This window comes from Zophobas morio, unplaced genomic scaffold (genome assembly GCF_036711695.1).
Source record: "Zophobas morio isolate AGI-343-1 ecotype UQ-CSIRO unplaced genomic scaffold, CSIRO_AGI_Zmor_V1 ptg000006l, whole genome shotgun sequence".
Lineage (NCBI taxonomy): Eukaryota > Metazoa > Arthropoda > Insecta > Coleoptera > Tenebrionidae > Zophobas > Zophobas morio.
The window spans coordinates 7,347,752-7,371,886 of record NW_026972111.1 but is presented as its reverse complement, the minus strand read 5'-3'; the positions used below and the strand labels follow the sequence as shown (position 1 = coordinate 7,371,886).

Genomic DNA, 24,135 nt, shown 5'->3' with positions numbered 1-24,135 from the left:
TTCCCGAGCGTAAGCAAAGGAAGTATTGTAATCGAGTCCGTCGGCCGACTCTCTATTTTTACGTTTTCTCGATCTTTCATGACCCCTAGAAGACGAAGAAATAGGTCTCCCATTTCCGTCTGTCTGTCCGTCTGTCCGTCTGTCCGTCTGTCCGTCCGTCTGTCCGTCTGTCCGTCTGTCCGTCCGTCTGTCCGTCTGTCCGTCTGTCTGATTTTTATTAGACAGATAATCTCCGAAAGTAGTCGACCGATTGTTGTGAAATTTTGTACTTATATTAAGAATATCATGTAGATGGTAAAACGCTAACCAAAATTTGTCTAATCATCCCCACCACTAAAGCGATGACGTCACTTCAAAATTGTACATAGTAAATGGGTTTTCAATTGTATAAAATAACATAGTCCTACACATGTAGTTTACAACTCTGAATCGACTTTTCACCCGAAACGTCCAGATTTTTGGAAAAAAAATCAAAATTATAAAACAACATTTTGAAATTTAATTTTTAATCTGCTAACCAGAATGCTTTGAAATGTTGCAGATGTTTTAAGGCTATAAAGAGCATAATAAATGTTTAGTCAAAATATATTTGCTTATCCCCTCCAAAAACTTGATGACGTCAGCTCGAAAGTTTGCCGAATAAATCATATCTAAAATGTACAAAATATGATGAGCCTGTACTTGTCATTTATCACTCCATTCATATTTTTTGGATTTGCATATACAGAGTGACTCAAAAAAATTAATGAATGCGTAAATATATTTTATTGATTTAATCAGGAACTACAAAACGGAATGCTCTGACATGTTGCAGATGTTTTAAGGTTATAAAGAGCATAATAAATGTTTAGTCAAAATATATTTGCTTATCCCCTCCAAAAACTTGATGACGTCAGCTCGAAAATTTGCCGAATAAATCATATCTAAAATGCACAAAATATGATCAGTCTGTACTTGTGATCTATCACTCCATTCATATTTTTTGGATTTGCATATACAGGGTGATTCAAGAAAATAAATGAAAGCGTAAATTTATTTTACTGATTTACTCAGGAACTACAAAACCGAATGCTTCGAAATCTTGAAGATATTTTAAAATTATCATAAGCATGGTAAATTTTTGATCAAAATGTATTTGGTCGTCCCCCCTAAAAAATTTATGACGTCACCCCAAAATTTTGCTGAAAAAATGCCATCTTCAATGTGTAAAGTATGATGAGTCCATACTTGTGATTTATCACTGCATTAAAATTTTTAATATTTGCTTATACAGGGTGTCTGAAAAAAATTAATGACGGAGTGAATTGATTTTGCAAAACTGAATACTTAGAAATCTTGATGTTTTGAAGTTATTGTAAGCGTGGTAACTGTTTAATCAAAATGTATCTCTTTATCAACCCCAAAAAAAATTCATTACGTCTTCTCAGAATTTTGCTGAATAAAGTATATGATCTGACTATACTTGTAAAATTTTTGATATTTGCTTATACAGGGTGTCTGAAAAAAATTAATGACGGAGTGAATTGATTTTGCAAAACTGAATACTTAGAAATCTTGACGTTTTGAAGTTATTGTAAGCATGGTAACTGTTTAATCAAAATGTATCTCTTTATCAACCCCAAAAAAAATTCATTACGTCTTCTCAGAATTTTGCTGAATAAAGTATATGATCTGACTATACTTGTAAAATTTTTGATATTTGCTTATACAGGGTGTCTGAAAAAAATTAATGACGGAGTGAATTGATTTTGCAAAACTGAATACTTAGAAATCTTGACGTTTTGAAGTTATTGTAAGCATGGTAACTGTTTAATCAAAATGTATCTCTTTATCAACCCCAAAAAAAATTCATTACGTCTTCTCACAATTTTACTGAATAAAGTATATGATCTGACTACACTTGTAACTAATCATTGCATTCAAATTTTTTAACTTGCTTATACAGGGTGACTCAAAAAAAGAAATGAATCAGTCACTTTATTTTAGTGAATAAATCAAGAATTGCTAAACTGAATATTTTGAAATCTTGCAGATGGTTAAAATTGATTGTGAGCATGGTAAATTGTTAATGAAAATATATCTGTTTATTCCCCCGAAAAAATTCATGACGTCATCTACAATTTTTGCCAAAAAAGTTTAACTCAAAATGTGCAAAATATGATGAGTTTTAACATAAGCAACTGTGGCCTGTGGTTTAGTGGAGGTGGAGTGTGCAGTGCAATTAGAAGTTCCGGTAACAGATCCCGGCACTTCCAACTTTTTTCGCCCATCAAATCAAGAACAGCACTTCCGATTTTCGCAACAATAATGTTATAATATTTATTTATTTGTTATTGTGTGTTCGTGAATAAGCACCATAAATAGCAAATGTTGAAATTTTTTTTTGTGATCGGAAGAATATCTCTTAATCATTTTATATATTGTCAATACATGATTAACTTCGACTGTTAATATTTATACATCGAGAGAAGCAGAGAAAAAGTACATATGCATTTGCTTCAGTTACGCCACTGACCGTGTCATTTCTTTATCGCACGTTGAGACATAGTTTATATAAACAAACTCCCAGCCATAGCAAAAAGCGGAAGTTGGAAACGACGAGCGGCGCGGGGGGAATCACTTGTTTGGGTGGCGAGACGAAACAGTTGCGATTGCGAAATGCGAAGCCAATTCGAAAAAAACTGTTGAAGAGTGAGTGTCATTGAGGATATATATCTCCAAATTTTAAAAATTGGACCAAGTTACAATAATTGTTGCCAGGTAAGTGCAGATATTTTGGATTTGCATATACGGGGTGATTCAAGAAAATAAATGAAAGCGTAAATTTATTTTACTGATTTACTCAGGAACTACAAAACCGAATGCTTCGAAATCTTGAAGATATTTTAAAATTATCATAAGCATGGTAAATTTTTGATCAAAACGTATTTGGTCGTCCCCCCTAAAAAATTTATGACGTCACCACAAAATTTTGCTGAATAAATCCTATCTAAAATGTACAAAATATGATGAGTCTCTTCTTGTAATTTGTCATTCCATTCAAATTTTTTCGATTTGCATAAACAGGGTGACTCAAAAAAATTCATGAATGCGTAAATTTATTTTATTGATTTAATCAGGAACTACAAAACCGAATGCTTTGAAATCTTTCAGATGTTTTAAGGTTATACAGAGCATAATAAATTTTTAGTCAAAATATATTTGGTTATCTTCTACAAAACACTGATGACGTCAGCTCAAAAGTTTGCCGAATAAATCGTAACTAAAATGTACAAAATATGATGAGTCTGTACTTGTGATTTATCATTCCATTCATATTTTTGGATTTGCATATGCAGGGTGACTCAAAAAAATTAATGAAGGCGTGAATTTATTTTATCGATTTAATCAGGAATTACAAAACCGAATGCTTTGAAATCTTGGGAATATTCTAAAGTTATTATAAGCATGGTAAACTTTTGTTCAAAATGTATTTGTTCATCCCTCCTAAAAAAATTGATGACGTCACCCTTAAATTTTGCTGAATAAATCCTATCTAAAATGCAAAAAATATGATGAGTTTGTACTTGTGATTTATCATTCCATTCATATTTTTTAGATTTTCTTAAGAGGTGGTTCAAAAAAATTAATGAAGTCAATTTATTTTATTGATTAAATTAAAGGCAACACTTATTATTAGTATTACACCCCAACCAACCCAATTTGGTAGACACAAAATTTGTTAAAGGAAAAACTCGGTTGAAACATAAGGGTAGCATGCTTATTTACATCGACTTTAACATTACAGACCTGCATTTGTTTTATGCGTTCACTTGGTTCCGCGAATGTGAAATAGACATGTTTATAATCAACCAATTGTGAATTTCACCGTCAAGAATTAAAATAAAACCCAATGTTTTATATAATAAGCGGAAGTCGAAGCAATAAAACCGATGGTCGTTTTGTTTACAGTTTCTCTGTTTGACTCTCAAGTATGCTGTTAGCCTGTCATCTTAAATTAAGAATGTTTATACATACACGATTTTCAGCTGTCTGGGATACGTATACGTGAGTAAATTGTTTCGTTATTTTATTAATTATTACAAATCAATATTCAAAACGACCCAATTCATTTTCCTGAAAATTTGAGAATATAATAATTTTATTCTTAGTATTACACTACATCTATCCCAAACTGATATACGTGTCCTTGCAAAAATGTTGATGACGTCATCGCAATTTTTTTTTAAATTCCCACTACAAAAATGTAATGAGAAAAAACACAATAGGCATGCAGTCGTCAAGTTTCCGACAGCGAGGGAAGTACTGTCTAAACTCTTTAGACCAATTTTTTTTAGATGTTTTATAGATAACTTTATATATGAGGAGGATTTTAGAGATTAAAAAATTTTACGAATGATTCTACAAATTTCGGAAAACCCAAATTTTTGACAATCCAAAGACTTTAGAACTTGACCAATCTTTTATATGAAATTTGCTATATTAATGTTCTGGTTAATCTACAGAATTTTGCAGATTCTAGATGTTACAAACAAAGATTCTAGAGATTTCAGTGCTCAGAAATAAAAAAAGGTGTACATTTTGGAGATTACAGTAATGTGGGCTGTTTCAGAAATTACATAAATGTATGACATTGTAGAATTTTGGAAATAATCAGGGTTCTAGAGATTACAGATTTTGGATATTCTAAAGATTCTATTCTTTTTATTCTTGAAATTTTAAATATAACAAAAATTTTAAAAGACTATACAGCACTGAATATCTGGAAGTTTTCGAATATTGTGAATACTTTGTAGTATTAGGAAATTTTAGATATTTAAGCATTTTGGAGGTTTTGGACATTTTAATTGCTCTAGGGATATTAGATTTTTCTGAAACTTTGGATCCCTTTGGAGAGAATTTTAAAATTTTAGGAATTACAAAATTTTACAGATTTTGAATGTTCTAAAGTCTAGAGATTAAAAAACGTGTTAAAAATTTTCAAAAATTTAGTTTTTTGGGATACTAGAGTACCAATGATTACAGAAATTTAGGAATTTAAGAGATTTTACAATTTGGAAATATCGAAGATTCTAAAATTCTAGATATTTTGTAAAACCCTGAAAATTTGTAGATTTCCATGGTTCTAGAAATACTGTACCTTTCAAAATTTTCAGAAATTTCGATATACAAGAGAAAATGTTTGGGAGCTTCTAAAAATTTTAAAATTTAATGCATTCTAGAAATTTTAGACTACCTATAAAGATTTTCGAGATTCTGGAAGTTCTAGAAATGCAAATTTTAAAAATTTCGAGACTCCAGAATATAATGCAAATTTTTGACACTATAGAGACTTAGACTATTTAGAATTTTAGGAGGGATTATCGATTCTAAAACCTCTTATATCCACAAAATTTTTAAGATTGCAGACGTTTTAAAAAAAGTTGTAGAGATTTTAGAGTGTCTAGAAATTTAATAAATTTAACAAATTTTGGAGGTTTTGGGAATGAAGGGTACTTCAGAGAGTACAAAAAATTATGACTTTCTAGAATTTTGTAAATACTGAAGATTCTAGAGACTACATATTTTGGAAATTCTAAAGGTTGCAGTATTCATTAAAGTAAAACTAGTTGCATTATTTAAGTATTTTTTCCTAAGGATTTAAATTGACGTCAAAGAAAAATCAAGAAATTTAGTATTAAAAAAAGACAAAAAATTCAAAATGATCATACAAAGATTATAATCAGGAAACTCAAGGGACAAATAATTTTAATAATATTAATAATGCTTAACATTTTATTAAAGTGTGATAACAAATAAACGAAATACCAGTCTATTAGGTCGTGAATTTTAATTTTAGAAAACATTCAAAAACAAAAATTTGACAGCTAAAAGAAAAAATTGAAAAAAATTTACTGAAAAAGACGCAGAAATATAGTTCCGGATCCGAAATAACGAATATTGATGAAAGAACTTTTGACACTACTTGAGTACTTTTATAATTTGCCTGCAAACACTGAATTGTAGGTTATAAATCCGGAATTTTAAGTTCACATGAGTCACAAAAAGATTGACCAGACGTCACTTGGTCAGTGTTCACTGTTTCAGAACCAGAATTATACGTACAAACACGAGAACTAAATGAGTAGATAAAAATAACTTCAAACAAATGAAAAACTGAATAAATAATGAGCAAAATTTAATCTGACTTTTTCTAAAAGAAAAAACAAAATTTACTTAACTGAGTGATGGGGATTTTAAACGGACTAGACAGTTCACAAAAACAATAAAACGGATTATAACGGCTTAAATTTAAAGCCTGGTTAATAATCTTTTAATTAAACGATTCACTGTGGGAACGCTGGAAATAATGTTATTAAAGAAATACAGTTAATTTGATCACTTTTTTTTGTCGTCACAAAAATCAAAACGCAAAAATACATAAAATTACGGCGATTTAGACGCTCTACGAGAATTTCTTGCATGAAACAAGAAGACAATTAACATTATTTCACACCTTCGAGTAATAGGTGTCAAAATTCCACAGTCGTCCACGAGCTCAGATTAAATTTCCTATGCTATTGTATACAGTTGTAGGTGTTTATATTTACATATTCATTACTTGCATCACTCATAGAATGTTTTATGCGTTGATGTCTTCCTGACTTCCAATCCAACTAAAAAAGATTTATTGCATCTTTTTATTGTTGTTTATTTCTCGGAAGATAAAATGACTCTCAAGTATTGATCGCTCCTTATCAAATCACCAGTCGATTAACTTTAAAAGAATTCTAATGCTCCGTAACCACGTTAATCGTTTGCTGAAATATGGCAATTAGAATTACAACCGGCTTTAGCCTGCAGACAAAAACGCAATTAATCAATGACAGGAATGTGTCAGCCTGGAGCCGGTCCTGAACGCAAGAACGCCACGAGGTGTCGAACTATTAATGAACCAGAAAAGCATACACTGATCAGGACACGCCCATTTCAATTTTAATTAAATTGAACGAGATCATTTGCAATTTACATTTTGCCATTTTCAACCTGGATATGTAGTTTTCAGTACGTTTCATTGTGCAGAAAAGTCAAGGACGTTTTAAAATTCAACAATTAGCAGGTATTAATAAATTTGAATAATTAAGGAAGCTATTTTTGGCCGAAAACGGCAACAAACGGACTGTTGGAAGCATCTTTTTTCGCGTTCTTTATTTTTAATTTTATTGTCGTTTTTAGACAAACAGGTTGATAAGTGGGCTAAAAATACGTGAATAAAAATAGACGGGTTACATAAGCTTGCCCTTTTTAGAGAGTTAAATAGGTAATCGTGGAAGATATATCTGCAGAGAAGTAAATAACAAAGTGTCTCAGCGAGATGTATTGGAAGTCGGAAAGTTAATAATCTGCAAACTTATTAAACTGCAGCTTCATCCTCAGATATTAAAAATTCCTTTCAGCGGAAACTAGTAGACACAGCAGATTTGATAACGGTAATCTCCTAGTTAAAAGTTATCAAATCGATTTATTATAGTTTAGGATCACGTGAGCTCTAGATATGAATGAAAAATATGTTTATGATTCGTTTATTTGCTTTAAGGAAATTGCAAGGCTTGCATAACCGTAAGGTAAATCGAAACACTATCGAAAGTAAAAACAAACAAACAAACAAAAGTGAATGACATAACAATATGTGACGCAAATACAACAAAGAAAAATTAAAAAAATTGATCGAAGGTTATTTCTACAGAACTCCCTTACCCCTGAAGTACAGACCACAAATCCGACTTCTTTGAAAAATTATAAACATTTTTTGCGATTTTTGTTTTCTTATAAACCCTCCAAAGTTAAAAAAATCAATTCTTCAATGTTTCTTTTTTGTTGTTTCTTGTTTCGATTGCAATTTTTCGAATTTACAATTTATCAACTTGTATTTACAATTTTACGATTTTAGATTATTTCCATTTTTCAGTTATTGGATTTTAAGTTTTTCATTTATTCGATTTTAAATTTTTCGATTTTTAGTTTTTGAATTTCTCGAGATTTAATTTTACAATTTTTTGATTCGATTGTTTTCTTCTTCATTCGAATTTTTCAATTCATTGATTTTTAAAATTTTTAAGTTTCTCGATTTTAGTTTTTCAATGTTTGAATTTTTCATTTCTTCACTCCTTCGATTTGCAATTTTTCGATTTTATACTTTTGGATTTTGTAGTTTCTTGTTTTTTAACTTTTTCGAATTTTCCATTTTCCGACCTTTTAGATTTTTGATTTTTCAGTTTTTCAAATAAAAAAAAATGGAAAAATTGAGAATTGTAAAATTCAGTACCAAAAATGAAAAAACGAAAGAGTATATAATGAAAACTTGAAAAAATTTAAAAACTGGAAAAAACTGAAAAATTAAAAATCTCAAGTTTTCGACTTTAACTTAATAATCAAAAAGTGCAAAATCGTAAAAAGGGAATACATACAATCGAGATTTAAAAAATTAAATAAACTGGAAAATCGAGGAATTGAAGAAACGAAGATTGAAATTTTGAAAAATTGAATAAACAAAAAATTGTGTTATGAAATCGAGAAAATGAAAATTAAAGAATCGGGAAAATGAAAAATAAAAATCAAGAACTTGAAAAATTGAGGACACGAAACATTAAAAAATCAAAATATTCACAATTGAGAACCTAAAAAATGAAAAAGTTTGATATAAAATAGAAAAACTGAAAAATTAAGTTGCAAAAATGAAAAACTGAAACCGAAACATTGAAAAATAAAAAAATTAAATTAAAAAGATGAAAAAACGAAAAATTATGATATAAAAGAATTGTAAAAACAAAACTGGTCGAAGGTAAATATTAAATCTAGATTTTCGTTTTCTTATAACCTCTATATATTATATCTAACCAATTCCTGAATATTTCTTTTTTTGCAATTTTTCCGATTTTCGAATTTAAATTTTTCACTTTTTCACTTTTCAAGCTTTCGGATTTTTCAGTTTTAAGATTTTGCAATTTTTCGTCTTAAAATTTCTTGAATTTTTGATTTTTAGTTTTCAAATTTTTCAGTTCCTCAATTTTTCATTTTTTTTTTGTCTTTTCGGTTTTTGCAATTTGCAATTTTTCTAGTTTTCAAGTTTAAATTTTTCAGTTTTTCAATTTTCCAACTATTGAATTTTTAATTTTTTAAGTTTTACAATTTTTAGATTTTTCAATGTTCTAATTTTATAGTCTTGTTTTTCCAATTTCAGTTTTTTCAGTTTTTCGTTTGTTCAATTTTTCGATTTGAAATTTTTCAATTTTTTTATTTGTTCAATTTTACGCACCTCTTGGAGTTTTCATTTTTAAATTTTTCAGTATTCCGATTTTCCAACTTTTGAATGTTTCAATCTCTAGATTTAGTAATTTTTCGATTTGCAATTTCAGGAGTTTTCAATTTCTAATTTTTTAATTTTTCGATTTGCAGTTTTTCTATTTTTCAATTTTTCAATTTTTCGTTTCTTCAGTTTTTGATTTGTAGTTTTGCTATTTTTCATTTGAAAATATGTAATATCAAAATTTTAACAAGTTATCACTTTTGCGATATATGATTTTACAATTTTTCAATTTTTATTTTTTTAATTTCTCGATATTTAATTTTTCAATTTTCCCATCTTGCAATACCTATTCCTATTACAGATTTTCGATTTTACAATTTTGACGATTCTATATTTTTCGATTTTACAAATTTTTGGGTTTTGCAGTTTTTCGATTTTTCAGCTTTTCAATTAAAAAAAACGAAAAAATTGAAAATTGTAAATCCGAAAAATTAAAAATAAAAAAAAAACAAAAAACATAAAATGAATACTTTGAAAAATTTAAAAATTGTAAGTCAAAAACTTAAATAATTGAAGTAACGCAAAATTGGAAAATCGAAAGATTAGAAATTGAAAAACTTAAAATCAAAAAAGTACAATGTAGAGAAAACGGAATATGTAAAATCGAAATATTAAAAATAACAGAAATCGGAAAATCGGATAATCGAGAAATTCAAAAATTGCAAAATTGAAAAATTTCAAAATTGGAAAATCGAAGGATTGAAAAAACAAAGATTGAAAATTTGGAGAATAAAATAAACGAAAAATTATAAAATCGAAAAAACATTGACAAAATTAAGGAAATGAAAAAACGAAAAATTGTGTGATGAAATCGAAAAATTGAAAATTAAAAAATCGGGAAAATGAAATATAAAAATCAAAAACAAAATTGAAAAAATCAAGTTGCAAAAACGAAAAAGCGTGAAGCCTAAACCTTGAAAAATGGAAAAATGAAATTAAACAAAATGAAATCACGAAAAATCGTGATATAAAAAATTGTAAAATTGAAGAAAAAAGAAAAAACGAAAAATTGTGATATAAAAAAATTGGTCGAAGGTAACTAAATTCAGATTTTTGTTTTATTATAACCTCTATAAAGTTAAAACCAATTCTCCAATTTTTTTTTGTTTCTTCAGTTTTTCGATTTGCAATTTTTCCTGTTGTAAACTTTAAATTTTTCACTTTTTCAATTTTTAAACTTCTGAATATTTCAATTTTTAGATTTAAAAATCTTCTTAATTTTCAATTTTCAAAATTTTCGATTCTTTAATTTTTGAATTTCCCGATATTTAATATTTCAAATTTTCGATATTGCTTTTGACGTTACAATTTTGACGATTCTATAATTTTTCGATTTTAAAATTTTTCGATTCTTAATTTTTTTCGAGTTCTAAATTTCTCGATTTTATTTTTTCAATGTTTCAATTTTTCGTTTCTTCGGTCCGTCGATTTGGAATTTTTCGATTTTTCCATTGTTCGATTTCTCGTAGTTTTAGTTTTTCGATTTTTAAACTTGGAATAAAAAATGGAAAAATTGTAAAATTGAAAAATCAAAAATGAAAAAACGATAAAGTATAAAATGAATACTTTGAAAAATCTAAAAATTATGGATATCAAGAACTGGAATAAATGCAGAAAAACTGAAAAATCGTGAAACCGAAACACTGGAAAATAAAAAAAATTAAATGGGAAAGATGAAAAAATGAAAAATTATGATATAAAAAAATTATAAAAAAAAATGGTACAAGGTAAATATTAAATCTAGATTTTCGTTTTCTTATAGCGTCTATGAAGTTAAAATCAATTCCTGAATTTTTCTTTTTTGCAATTTTTCGGGTTTTCAAATTTAAATTTTTCACTTTTTCAATTTTCAAGCTTTTGGATTTTGCCATTTTTCGTTTCAAAATTTCTTGAATTTTTGATTTTTAATTTTAAAATTTTTTAGTTTTTCAATTTTCCAACTTCTGAATTTTTAATGCTTAGGGTTCACAACTGTTCGATTTAAAATTTCTCGAGTTTTCGATTTTTCATTTTCAAATTTTTCGATTCTTTAATTTTTCATTTCTTTAATTTTTCGATTGACAATTTCACGAGTTTTCAATTTCTAATTTTTCAATTTTTCGGTCTTCAGTTTTTTTATTTTTCAGTTTTTCGTTTCTTCAATTTTTCATTTGTAGTTGTTCTATTTTTCATTTTAAATATATAATAATAAAAATTTTAAGAATGTATCACTTTTGCGATTTATGATTTCAGAATTTTTCAATTTTTATTTTTTTAATTTCTCGATATTTAATTTTTCAATTTTCCCATCTTGCGATACCTATTACAGATTTTCGATTTTACAATTTTGACGATTCTATATTTTACGATTTTCCAAATTTTTGGGTTTTGCAGTTTTTCAATTCGATTCGTTTTTTCTTCTTGTTAATTTTCGATCCATTAATTTTTTCGATTTTTAAGTTTCTTGGTTTTTAGTTTTTCAATATTTCAATTCTCTTGTATTTGCAATTTTTCAATGTTTCAGCTTTTCGATTAAAAAAAAAATGAAAAAATTGAAAATTGTAAACCCGAAAAATCAAAAATAAAAAAACGAAAAGACATAAAATGAAGACTTGGAAAAATTTAAAAATTGCAAGCCAAAAACTTGAATAATTGAAGAAACGCAAAATTGGAAAATCGAAAGATTCAAAACTTGAAAAATTGAAAAATTTCAAAATTGGAAAATCGAGGAATTGGAAAATTCCGATTCTTTAATTTTTGAATTTCTTGATATTTAATATTTCAAATTTTCGATCTTGCTTTTGACTTTACAATTTTGACCATTCTATAATTTTTCGATTTTAAAATTTTTCGATTCATTAATTTTTTTCGATTTCTAAATTTCTCGATTTTATTTTTTCAATGTTTCAATATTTCGTTTCTTCAGTTCGTCAATTTGCAATTTTTCGATTTTTCCAGTGTTAGATTTCTCGTATTTTTAGTTTTTCGATTTTTAAACTTACAAAAATGGAAAAATGAAAAAATTGTAAAATTGAAAAATTGAAAATGAAAAAACGATCAAGTATAAAATGAATAAACAAGGTTTGTGGGCATCCCTCAAACGTCTTAATGTCCAGCATTCTAACAAATTTTCGGATACATGTTCATTTAGCCCCAGTGAAATCAATGATTATTTTTCTTCAGTTTTTACTCCGCCACATAACTGTATGGATGCAACTAATGAAATTCTGAATAAAAAATACCGGGATGGAAGTAATTTCAAATTTTCGCTCACTACGGAAGGTGAGATTTTAGACATAATTTCTGCTCTAAAATCAAATGCGTCAGGATATGATGGAATTACCCTTCAGATGATTAAATTATGCTTCTCTGTTATATGTAAACATATGGTTCACATTATCAATTGCTGTTTAGAGACTGGCTTTTTTCCACAAAGTTGGAAAATGGCCCTTGTCCGTCCTGTTCCCAAATCAACTGTTGTCAAATCGTTATCTGATTTACGGCCTATAAGTATCCTTCCAGCGTTATCAAAAATCCTTGAGAAAGTTATTTATAAACAGGTTTATAATTACATCTCTGCTGAGGGCATTCTAACAGAAGATCAATCTGGTTTTCGTACAGGCTTCAGTACAACTTCTATTTTAGCAGTCACAGTGGATGACTGTATAGACTCCATTGATAAAAACTATGCATCTGTAGCTACATTTCTAGACTTCTCTAAGGCTTTTGATACGCTGGATCACGATCTACTATGTGCTAAATTGCAGTACTATGGTTTTGATTTAATTACCACTAATTTTTTTAGATCATATCTTTCCAATCGTTATCAACAAGTTGTGCTTGAATCAGGAAAATCTGAATTAGCATTAATTACATCGGGTGTCCCTCAGGGATCGATCTTAGGACCCATCTTATTTATTATATATACTGCCCAATTGCTAAGCATGCCTTCATCAAGTAAAAAAAGAGCGTTTGCTGACGATACGCAACTTTTGCTTCATTTTCAGCCTTCCCTAGTTGAGGAGGTGTGTAATGATGTAAATAAAGATCTTGTGAATATTGTTAAAGCTGCGTCTTCAATCAATTTAAAACTTAATGCTGATAAATGCAAACTAATGTGCTTTGCACCTAAAAAACTCCGAATGGCTATTGCTAATAATATAGATATTAGAATTGGAAATAAGAAGCTGCCTGTTTTGCAAACTGTAAAGAACTTAGGTCTCTTTATTGATGATGATTTTAAATTTAAATCTCATGTTTCGAACGTCATAAAAAAATGTTATTTGGCGCTAAAAATGCTTTATTCAAATTTTTTAATTTTGAACTTCAAACTCAGGAAAAAATTGTGTGAAGCGTTAGTATTATCTCATATTAACTACTGTTTTATAATATACTATCCATTTCTTGATTTTGTTGACAAAAATCGTCTTCAAAAAATTCAAAATAACTGCTGCCGCTTTATTTTTGGGTTGAGGAAATATGACCATGTGTCAGCCAAAATTCGTGAACTTGGGTGGATGAAGCTGGACGTAGTATTTCAATATCATTTAGCAGTTTTTGTATATCGATTGTTTAAAACTCCATCACCTCCGTACTTGCGTAGGAAGTTTCGCTCAAGACAAAGTATTTTAGATACTAATATACCACTAAGGAACCTTCAGCAGTTGTCAATGCCAAGATTTTTTACCTCTATTTTTTGTAAATCATTGTCATTTAACATTATTAAGTCTTATAATAAGTTTAATTCTGAATTGCTGTACTGTACTTCTGTGAACAGCTTTCGGAAAAAAATAAAAAACATTCTGTTGCACTCGGAATCGTCATAAATTTAGCTATCTGGGACGCCCATATTTGTAGATATATATCCTGTATCTAAATTCTTAATATTTAATATTTACTGTTAAATTATTGTGTGAATTATATATTTTTGTTGTGGTTATTATATACATATTTATATTATTATTTTCTTCATAACTATTGCATCTCTAAGTTAATTTTATTATTTTATTGTTTTTGCATTGAATATTTATTTTGTAAGGTTGAGTGGAATAGCCTATGGCTAGACTCCGCCTAATCATGTATTATTTTAACATGAATAAAGTCCTATGTATGTATGTATGTGTACTTTGAAAAACCTAAAAATTGGACATCAAGAACTGGAATAAATGTAGAAACGAAAAATTGAAAAAACGAAAAATTATAAATAGAGAAATTTGAAAATCGAAGACACGAAATAGTGTTAAATCTGAATATTAAAAATTAAAGAATTCAAAGATTGCAAAATACAAAACTTTTACAACTGGATAATCCAGGAATTGACAAATCAAATATTGAAAATAAAAAAAAATAAACAAAATTTAAAAACGGGGAAATTATAAAATAACAAACAAGAAAATTTAGGAACCGAAAATTTGAAAAATTAAAAAATGAGAAACTGAAAAATCGAAAAATGAAGAATTGTAATATCGAAAAATTGCAAAACTGAAAAACTGCACATCAAAAAAATTGCAAAACTGCAAAATTGCACTTCGAAGACTTAAACAAAAAACTGAAAGAATTGAAAGTCGAGAAATTGAGAAATTGAGAAAATTGAACTTGAAAAACCGTAAAGGGTAAATAAAAACACATTTTTCGAAAAAGATTTGATTTTGAGGGTTTTATTTTTTATAATTTTTTCAAATGAATTTTTGTTCAAAAATTTTGTGATGACGTCATCAACATTTGGAAAGACACGTATATCAATTTGGATAAATGCAGTGTAGTACTAATAATAACAGTACTGTATTCACAAATTTTCTGAAAATTGTGTGAGTCGTTCTTGATTTAACCAATGCAAAAACTGCCTCATTTATTTGGCAAAAGGTTGAGATGAAGTCATCAATTTTTTGGAAAGTGGTCAACGAATAAATTTTGATTAACGATTTACCAAAGGTAAATTTGAAAAATGTTATACAAATTTTGAATTTATTCCCAAAAATCTGGATGTCTAAGGTTAAAACTAAACATGTATTCATAAACCACATATGAAAGGATTATCTTATCTTATAAAATTGAAACAATATTTACTAATATAAATTTTGGGGAATACGTCATCCCATTGATTGTGGAGATGTTTATCCAAATTTTGGTTAGCATTTTACTATCTACATGATATTTCTAATACACATAAAATTTGAGAACAATCGGTCCAATAGTTTCGAAGATTAGTCAGACGACAGATGGACATACAGACAGACAGACAGACGGAAACGGGAGACCTATTTTTTCGTATTCTAAGGAGTCATGAAACGTCGCTTACGCTCAGGAAGTAAAAAGAATAACGTGCAGAGCCGGATTTACACAAATTAACGAAAAAAACGTGATCTTTAGAGTTTGACACGTTGCTCAATGTATTCTGGGTAGGTTGCATAGCAACAAAATCCGAGACCGGGTGGCACGACCTGAAATTTCTAATTTCAAAAAATTTATTATTATCGGTTTTCTCTTCGTCTGGTTTATCAGTGTTGCGAAGCCTGATAAGAAGCCCTTATGCACACGGCTATTGAAACTTCGCACGACAAATTCGTGTTTTGAACCCAATTTATTTTATCGTTAGTCGAGTGTAAGATAAGAAAGCCGATCTGAATTGCAGTTATTAATCCACCATCGCTACTATTGCTCTGATAACGAATTAACATTTTGTAACATTGTAACTGTGTCGCTAATCATTCGAGTGCACCTAAAAATAACCACTTTTTACAGGTATCTTCATTTGTGTGTCACTTGTGGTTGGAAATCAGACTAGATTCTTCCACTTTACCACGTCCCAGATATATTATTATTTTGCGGTTTATATAATAATATCGATGTGATAGTGATATCTGTTTATTTTTTGAAACGAAATATAATATACTCACAAAAAATGCAAGACTTTGTTCTTCGGTTTTTCGTGTTTATGGAACATTCGCTTCACGGTAATGATTACTTGATTAGTCTACACACACAAAATAAAACGTTTAATCTCGGATTAACCATAGCGTTGCCTAGATCTTTACCGGATGTCCCAGAAACTAAAGCCGCCGTTAAAATTGCAAAATTAATCTACCTCAGTATTTATTTTCCCCGTAAGATAATCGACTAACTGAATCCAGAGTAATTAAGACATTCTGTATAATCGGATTATATCATGCCGACTGATTATGCAACCAATGCTGAAATGAGTGTTATTACATCAACTGGATTTCCATAAATAAGGCATAACACATTCGAGGTTAATGATTTGGAAACATTCGCACATTCGTACTCGTAAATTACGAAAATCAAATTTTTCGAAGTTTTGGGTGATAATTTCGGGTTTTTAATTAAAGCGCTAGCCGTGTTTTGATTGTTGATTTTTACTTAACCATTTATTTAAATTTTACAGTTGCAGAGTAGAAATTTGGTTTACTGTGGAGCCAGGAAATAAATAATGTTGATTTATAAGTTGGTATTTAATTGTGCTGTATATGTCACGCCTCCGGGGACGCCCGGATTATTATTTATTTCAAGATCATATACACAGATTTAAGACGCTTAAATATTTACTTACAAAATGAAAAAGTCGGTCACAGTAACAATTATGCTAAACCCTCCTAGCAGACCAAAATATTCGGGTTATATCAGATTTTGAAATATTGTAAACACTTGATTTTTAGAATGTTCGCTAATTTTTTTTTTAATTATTATTTAAAAAGTAAATAATCCGCAAAATGTCTATAAAAATTGTAGGGGGGGGGGTATTCATCTTTAAATACAAAATTTTCAGGTTGTTTCAATTTAAAAAAAAATGAATTATTATAATTTATAGAAATAAATAGAAAATTTTTTTTTTTTCCTCTTGTGAACGCAATCCGGGGACATACTGTACATTTTGGAAAGACAAAAACGAAAAATATTTTATAAGTACAGTTCCAAGACCTTAGAAAATTACCTAAAAATATTTTCCTGTAGAATACGACTTCCAGAATGTATTTTCAAATACGGCCATTTTCGGAATTTGAAAAACAGATTTTTTTTCTCTGCAACCGTAAATACGCTACATTGTTAGAATCAGCATATGGAAATCTGTATCCCAGATTTTTTTGCGGATTTTTGGTCAATTTTTCCAAAAAAAAAACTCAATTTTGTAGTTATGAGGTTTTCGACCACCTTAAAAAATTAGGCTTCATTTTTTGAAAATTCCTACTATTTTTCTAGAATCGCCAGTATGAAATATGACAATCTTTACTATTTAAAAAAAAAATATTTTGAAACCGAATTTTTCGAAAATCTCGCGCCACACAGTAGATTTTTCTGTAGATTACGACTTATAGAATTTATTTCTACCATTTCTGAAGAATTTTTTAAGAATTTGACTTTCAAATAACTTATTTTGAAAATTTTTCTTCAAGAATGCAAATACGCTGATTTTTGGAATCAGTACGTCGAGATCTACACCCAGAATTTTTTTAGGGATTTTTAGACACCTTTTCTAGTAGTCCCATTTTTCGAAATGACATTTTCGATCTTTTTTCAACTATTTCTTAGAAATTTTTTTAATTTTTCCAGAATCGAAATTTGGCAATTTTTAGGATTAAAAAAAATATTTTCCAACCGAATTTTTCGAAAATCTTGTGTCAGGACTATACAGTATATTTTTTGAATCAGCACGTCTAGATCTATACCCAGGATTTTTCTGTGAATTTGTAGGGAACATATCCAGTAACTCCATTTTTCAAAATTTCCCGGTTAAGAGATTTTCAACCTCTTTGGAAGGGGATTTTTTTGTAGAAAACGATCTCAATTTTTCAAATACGAAATTTTTGACCTTTTAGAGAAAAAAATTTTTTGTTCGAAAATGCCTTGCATTTTTCCAGACGCTAATAACATACTTATAAAAAAATATTTCGAAACACTCCGGAGACTGTAAACATGCTCTATTTTTGGAATCAGCATGTCGAAGTATACGCCCAAGAATTTTTTCTGATAGGCCCATTTTTCAAGATTTTCCCTTTACGAAATTTTTTCGACAATTGCCTCATGAGACTTTTGTAGATTACGATTTCAAGATTTTATTTTCGGATTCATTTCTTAGAAAGTTTCTTTCATTTTTCCTAAATCGCTAATATGAATTTTGGCAATTTTTAGGATTTAAAAAGAATAGATTTTCGCACCGAATTTTTCGAAAATCAGGCGCCAGCACTATACACACGGTGTATTTTTTGAATCAGCACGTCGAGATGTGTATCAAGGATTTTTTTGTGAATTTATAAGTAACTTTTTCAGTAGACCAATTTTTCAAAATTCCCCCTTTATGAAATTTTGGATCTTTTTCTAGAACATTTTAAAATTATCCAAGAGGATTTTTTGTAGATGACGATCAGTAAATGTTATTTCCGGATTCATTTCTTAGAAAATTCGTAACATTTTTTAGTAATCGCATATATGATATACGGAATTTTCACCATTTGAAAAAAAAATATTTTCAGACCAAATATTTTGAAAAATCTTGATCCACGCTATGTTTTTAGATTCAGTTCATATATCCCAAAATTTTTTGTGTATTTTAATGCAACTAACCGAAAAGCTCAATTTTTCAAATATAAAATTTTCCCAGGCAGCTTCAAAAATTGGAGAAAGAAATCTAGATATTAGAATTTATTTTCAATTTTCAATACGTCGAGATCTACACCCAGGAATTTTTTATGCATTTTTAGGCAACTTTCCAAGTACTTGGTTCCATTTTTCAAAAAGAAATTTTTTTTTGAAATCTTGCTCCGAGACCATAAACATACTATCTAAAGTCGCGATCTTTTCTATAGAACCACTCCCTAGCGTAAATTTTCAAAATTTGTTTGGTGTAAGTGACCTTGACGGGTTTCTGGGGGAAAACATATGTGTCAAAAATTTGACAGGTTAGATGGCCTTATTGTCAATGTAGATATTTTATTTTAATAAACAGATGAACAGAACATGCAGTCTGCACGGGATACAGTGCGGCATAGCTGAGAGCAACCGAAACATTCGTGTTGTGCTAGTTTCGATTGCCATATCAACTACCGCTACAAACCGCGTTCGGCGTAAAGTACTAGATGACAGGGCTACCAACTTGACTTTTTATCGAGTTGTTCCGTAGAAATGACCGCTACTGTATACAAGAATTTCAAGAATATTTCATGGATTTTCTTAAAATACCTAAAGACATTTTCCTGTAGATTACAGTCTTCAAATTTTATCTCCCGATTAATTTCTCCCAAAATTCCTACAATTTTTCCATAATTGCTAATATGAAATATGGCCATTTTTATGATTTATTAATAATTTCTTTTGACCTTTCCCGAGCAGTAACAGTTTTGAAAATTAGAGAAACATTTTTCTCTAGATAACATGTTGAATTTCTTTTTGGTTTCATTTCTTAGATATTGCCTACCATTTTTTCAAAATCACTAATAATCTGTCAATTTTTAAAACTTAAAGAAAAATGTATTTCCCAATCGACTATTTCGAAAATCTTGCTCGAAAAGTTTAATCATGCTCTATTTTTGGAATCAGCACGTCGAGATCTACATCGAGAATGTTTTTTGGATTTTTAGGAACCTTTTCTAGTAGTTCCAGTTGTTAAAAAATCCTCTTTATAAAATTTTCGGTCTTTTTTCAACCACTTTTGACAATTACCGAAACGAACATTTTTTCAGGATCGCTAATATGAAATTTGACAATTTTTGGATAAAAAAAAATATTTCCGGACCGAATATTTCGAAATCTTGCTCTGGAACTATACACACGCTACGTTTTTCGAATCAGCACAACCATATTTATGTCGAAGAACTTTTAGGCAATTTTTCTAAAAGCCTAGTTTTGAGGTTATCATGTTTTCGAACTTATTTAACCTATCTTCGAAAATTACCTAAAGAGATTTTTGTGTACAATGTCTAAAATGTATTTTCGGCTTCATTTCTAAGAAAATTCTACCATTTTTCCAGAATTGCCAATATGAAATATGGCAAATTTTTTGACATAAAGAAATACTTAATTATATTTTTTACAACGACCTAAAATTCAGTTTTTGTGGACAAATCATAACAAAAACTTCTTTATGTACATTTTACAAACATTTTTTAGTTAAAGCTCCCAAAAACTATTATTACTACTCCGAAAACACAGCAACCGTTGGTCCAAAAAATAAAAACATTTTGGATTGAGTCCCATTTCACGGACTTAGACTATAAATTATAAATTTTTCGAAGTCTTGTCGACCATGTATGAAAATTACTCAAAAATCTCTAGAATGTATTTTCGCTTTCATTTCTATTTTTTCGAAGTCCCTAATAAAAAAAACTTGATTTTCAATCCAAACTTTTTAAACTCTCAGGTTTATCTCCCAGAATTTTTTGGGAATTTTTAGGCAAGTTTTAAAATCTCTAATTTTCTCCCTTAATGAAAATTTCGACCGTTTTTTTTGCCACCCTCGAAAATTATCCAACTAGATTTTTATATAAGTTACGACTTCAAGAATTTATTTTTGACGTCATTTCTTCGATAATTCCTACCATTTTTCCAGAATTGCCAATATGAAATAGACAATTTTGAAGATTAAAAAAAATGAATTTCAAACTCAATCTTCCGAAAAATTTTGATCCGGGATCATCAACTCACTTTCTTTTAAGATTCAGCTCGTCGAGATATCTGCGAGTTTTTTTTTATTTTGAGTCTTCTTCCAAAATCGAAAATAGGAAATAGGAAAATTTTTGGCATTTTAAAAAAATTTTAATCTGAAACTGTATCGCGTTGAATAATAAAAATAGTTGCATTTTTTTGCACTGATCTGGTACATAGAAGACCACTTTTATATTTGTAATCATTCTTTTACTTATTTATTATTATTATTATTATTATTATTCCGAAAGAAAATCCACACACAATAATATATTACCAAGATAAACGACAAAAAGGATTATTTATATTGCTACAAGCAAAAGCTGCAGCAAATGTTGAAAATGGTGGTCTGTTATTGCAAACATAAATATTATTAAAAACATTATAAAACACATCTGGTGCAACGTTTCGCTTATTTTCTTTCACAGCTCAACCAGCGTTTTAACTTTGCTTGGAAAACTATATTTTTAAATAAACACATGGAAAATTACCCAATGATTTTGAATCAGGTAATTCCGAAAAACTATTTCCATTATAACAAATGGTTCAAAAGTAACGTTAATTCTATCTATGACTTTCAAGAAACATTAAAAATCAACATCACCTTCGTCAAAAATGAAAAAATGGTTGCAGTGGGTAGAATAATTCAGACAAACTTTATACGATAAGCCTGAAGTGAAACCCGATGTTCAGTGACAGTCGCTTGACATTTCTAGATTAGTCTGTTTTCATGTTTTTAAATCATATACTTTATTTGCAATTTCAACTGTTAAAAAATACACTTTCTCAAACATCAACCACAAAAAATAATATTACTTGCTAATTCTAAGCACAAACAAAACATAAACATGAACTTAATTTACATTTTAACAACACTGCTTTAACAATACATGCAAATCTAAACTTCTTCACAAACACCTCGTCAGTCATAATTGCACATTATAAACCATCATTATCAAAACTAATACTCAAAAGCCAAAGTAGCGAAGAACACTCTAAGTCTGTATTACACTGAATTTAATTTAAACGAAACAATCCAGTCTTCCTGAAACTTTATAACTTGAGCTAAAATTAATTATCTAGTGAAAAACCAGTCCTTGAGCAACATTCGAACGAAAACAATCCCCCTAACCGGCTCCAATTATGGCCAACGTCAACATTGATTTAAAAATTTCGCATCGCCAAAACACAAATAAAAACAAAAACTCCTGTCGTTCACCCCAACAGCAGTAAAAGTCCCGATCTGACAGAAAACGACTGTCATTAACATATTGCTTCATAGATTAATTTTTAAGCCACCCTGTATACGCATTTTAATTTTTAAATTAGTAATTTTTCGGTTTTTCAGTGTTCTGATTTTGTAGTTTTTCTTTTTTTCATTGTGAAATTTTTCAATTTTTATTTTGTTTTACAATATAGGTACTCTACATGAGAAAACAATCAGTCCAGTCCAGACAGACGGAAACGGGAGACCTATTTTTCATTATCTAGGAATCAGTGTTGGTAACACCGTGGGATCGAAAATTTTCGGGATCCTAGTAGGCCACGACACACCTCAGTGGTTGTCATTGTCGGTTTCAAAATGACAATAAGTGATTTTCAAATATGGATTATATTTTGTTTGTATAGTTACTGCTGGTATTTATGTCTGTAATAACATTTATCAAGTCATCATAGATAAGAAATAGGTACATATAAAATTGTCGGTTACTTCTGCAGTCCCATTCGAAGATGAGGTGAAATAATTGCGATCATTTGTAATTTTTGTTCTGAAACCTGGTACTACGAACTCTGTATTGTAAGCTTCAGCGAAAAATAAAAATCAAGAAGTAATTACTTGATAATTCCAAACACAAACACAATATGAATGGTAATTTGCATTTTAATAAAAGACTGCTTCGACAACACTCGGTAAACATCTTCCTGAACACAATATTACCAGCTATTTATTAATCAAAACATAAGTAATACTTAGAAAATCTAACAAGCAAAAAATGTGTTCTCAGAAGGCTCTAAGTCTTAATCTTTTCGAAACAACTACAACTTCGTCGCTTCGTCAGTGAGCTAAAAATTAATCTTCGCTTGTAAAACACCCCCTTAAGCCATAATCCCAATCCCAACAACAACAATTCCCATTTACGTCGAATCACCTCATATATAAATTTTTCGTTTCATTGCACACAGCTCGTGCAAGCCACATCCTTGCCACGTTTCGTCTAAACCCATCCACTCGTTCTCGAACCTCAACACTCACCCAAAACATTCCCCAACCCTTCTGCCGCACAACCCAAAAACTGACGACCCCTCCGCACAACCCTTATTTTGCGCACCCTTTATCAACCACGTCGGCCACCGCGGCACCGAATTTTCCCCGCAGCAACCCCGTTTTTGGGGAAACCCCTACCCTAGTTCAAAGACTTACGTTATCACGTGTGTATCTGTCAGAAGAAATGTCACTCTGTACGCACTCACACACGCGTTCGTCAAAACACTGAATGATAGTTTAGTCGCGCTCGTAAAACAAACGAGCGGCACGCGCAAGCGTCCTCCCACGTCCATGCGGACGTCACGGCTTGCACGTGGTATGGGAGCTTTAGCGCCCACGTTGAGACCTGAGCCCCACGTTGGGCCGGTGGCGGCGTATTGATATTTGAAGAAATGGGGATTTTCGAGGGTACGGCCCGTGGCTGTGGGCGGCGAACTTGGAATGTCAACAGATTTCGCTCGGGATGTTGCGGTACGGGGTTTGGGGGTTGGCGGCGCGATGACTTAATGAATGGGGGTTGTTTTTCGTGTGTGGACGGGGACGGCGGCGGGGTCACGGTGTGCTTTTGTGTGATGGTTTTTGTTTATTGGATTAAAGAGTCGTTCGAGGGAGGCGTGAGGTTGAGGTTAAAGGGGGAATACGCGGACGGGTTGGTCGGATGAGTGAACAAAACACTGACAAACGTCACAAAACTAAAATGTTATTATCATTTCAGGCAAATGCATGAAAGTTGTATATAAATGTATATCTCAGAAAATCCTTTTATTTAAACCCTACTTGTTTTTGCCTAATTTCCTATTTTTGAATTTGAGTGCCTTTTTGGCATTTTCAACTTATTTTACTTTTTTTGCCTATTTTGTTCTAAAATCTGCATTCTCTATGCATATGTTTC

General features: G+C 29.9%; 1 protein-coding gene across 2 annotated transcripts in view; it reads right to left on the bottom strand.

Annotated features, from left to right (window-relative positions):
* Window positions 1-23,476, bottom strand: part of LOC135123475 (protein dimmed) — a 182,229-nt gene extending 158,753 nt beyond the window's left edge. For both annotated transcript variants that reach the window (XM_064048143.1, XM_064048147.1), the window contains exon 1: window positions 23,400-23,476. The gene's annotated coding sequence lies outside the window, so the exon portion shown is untranslated. The remainder of the gene's footprint in view (window positions 1-23,399) is intronic.
* Window positions 23,477-24,135: the final 659 nt, after the last annotated feature.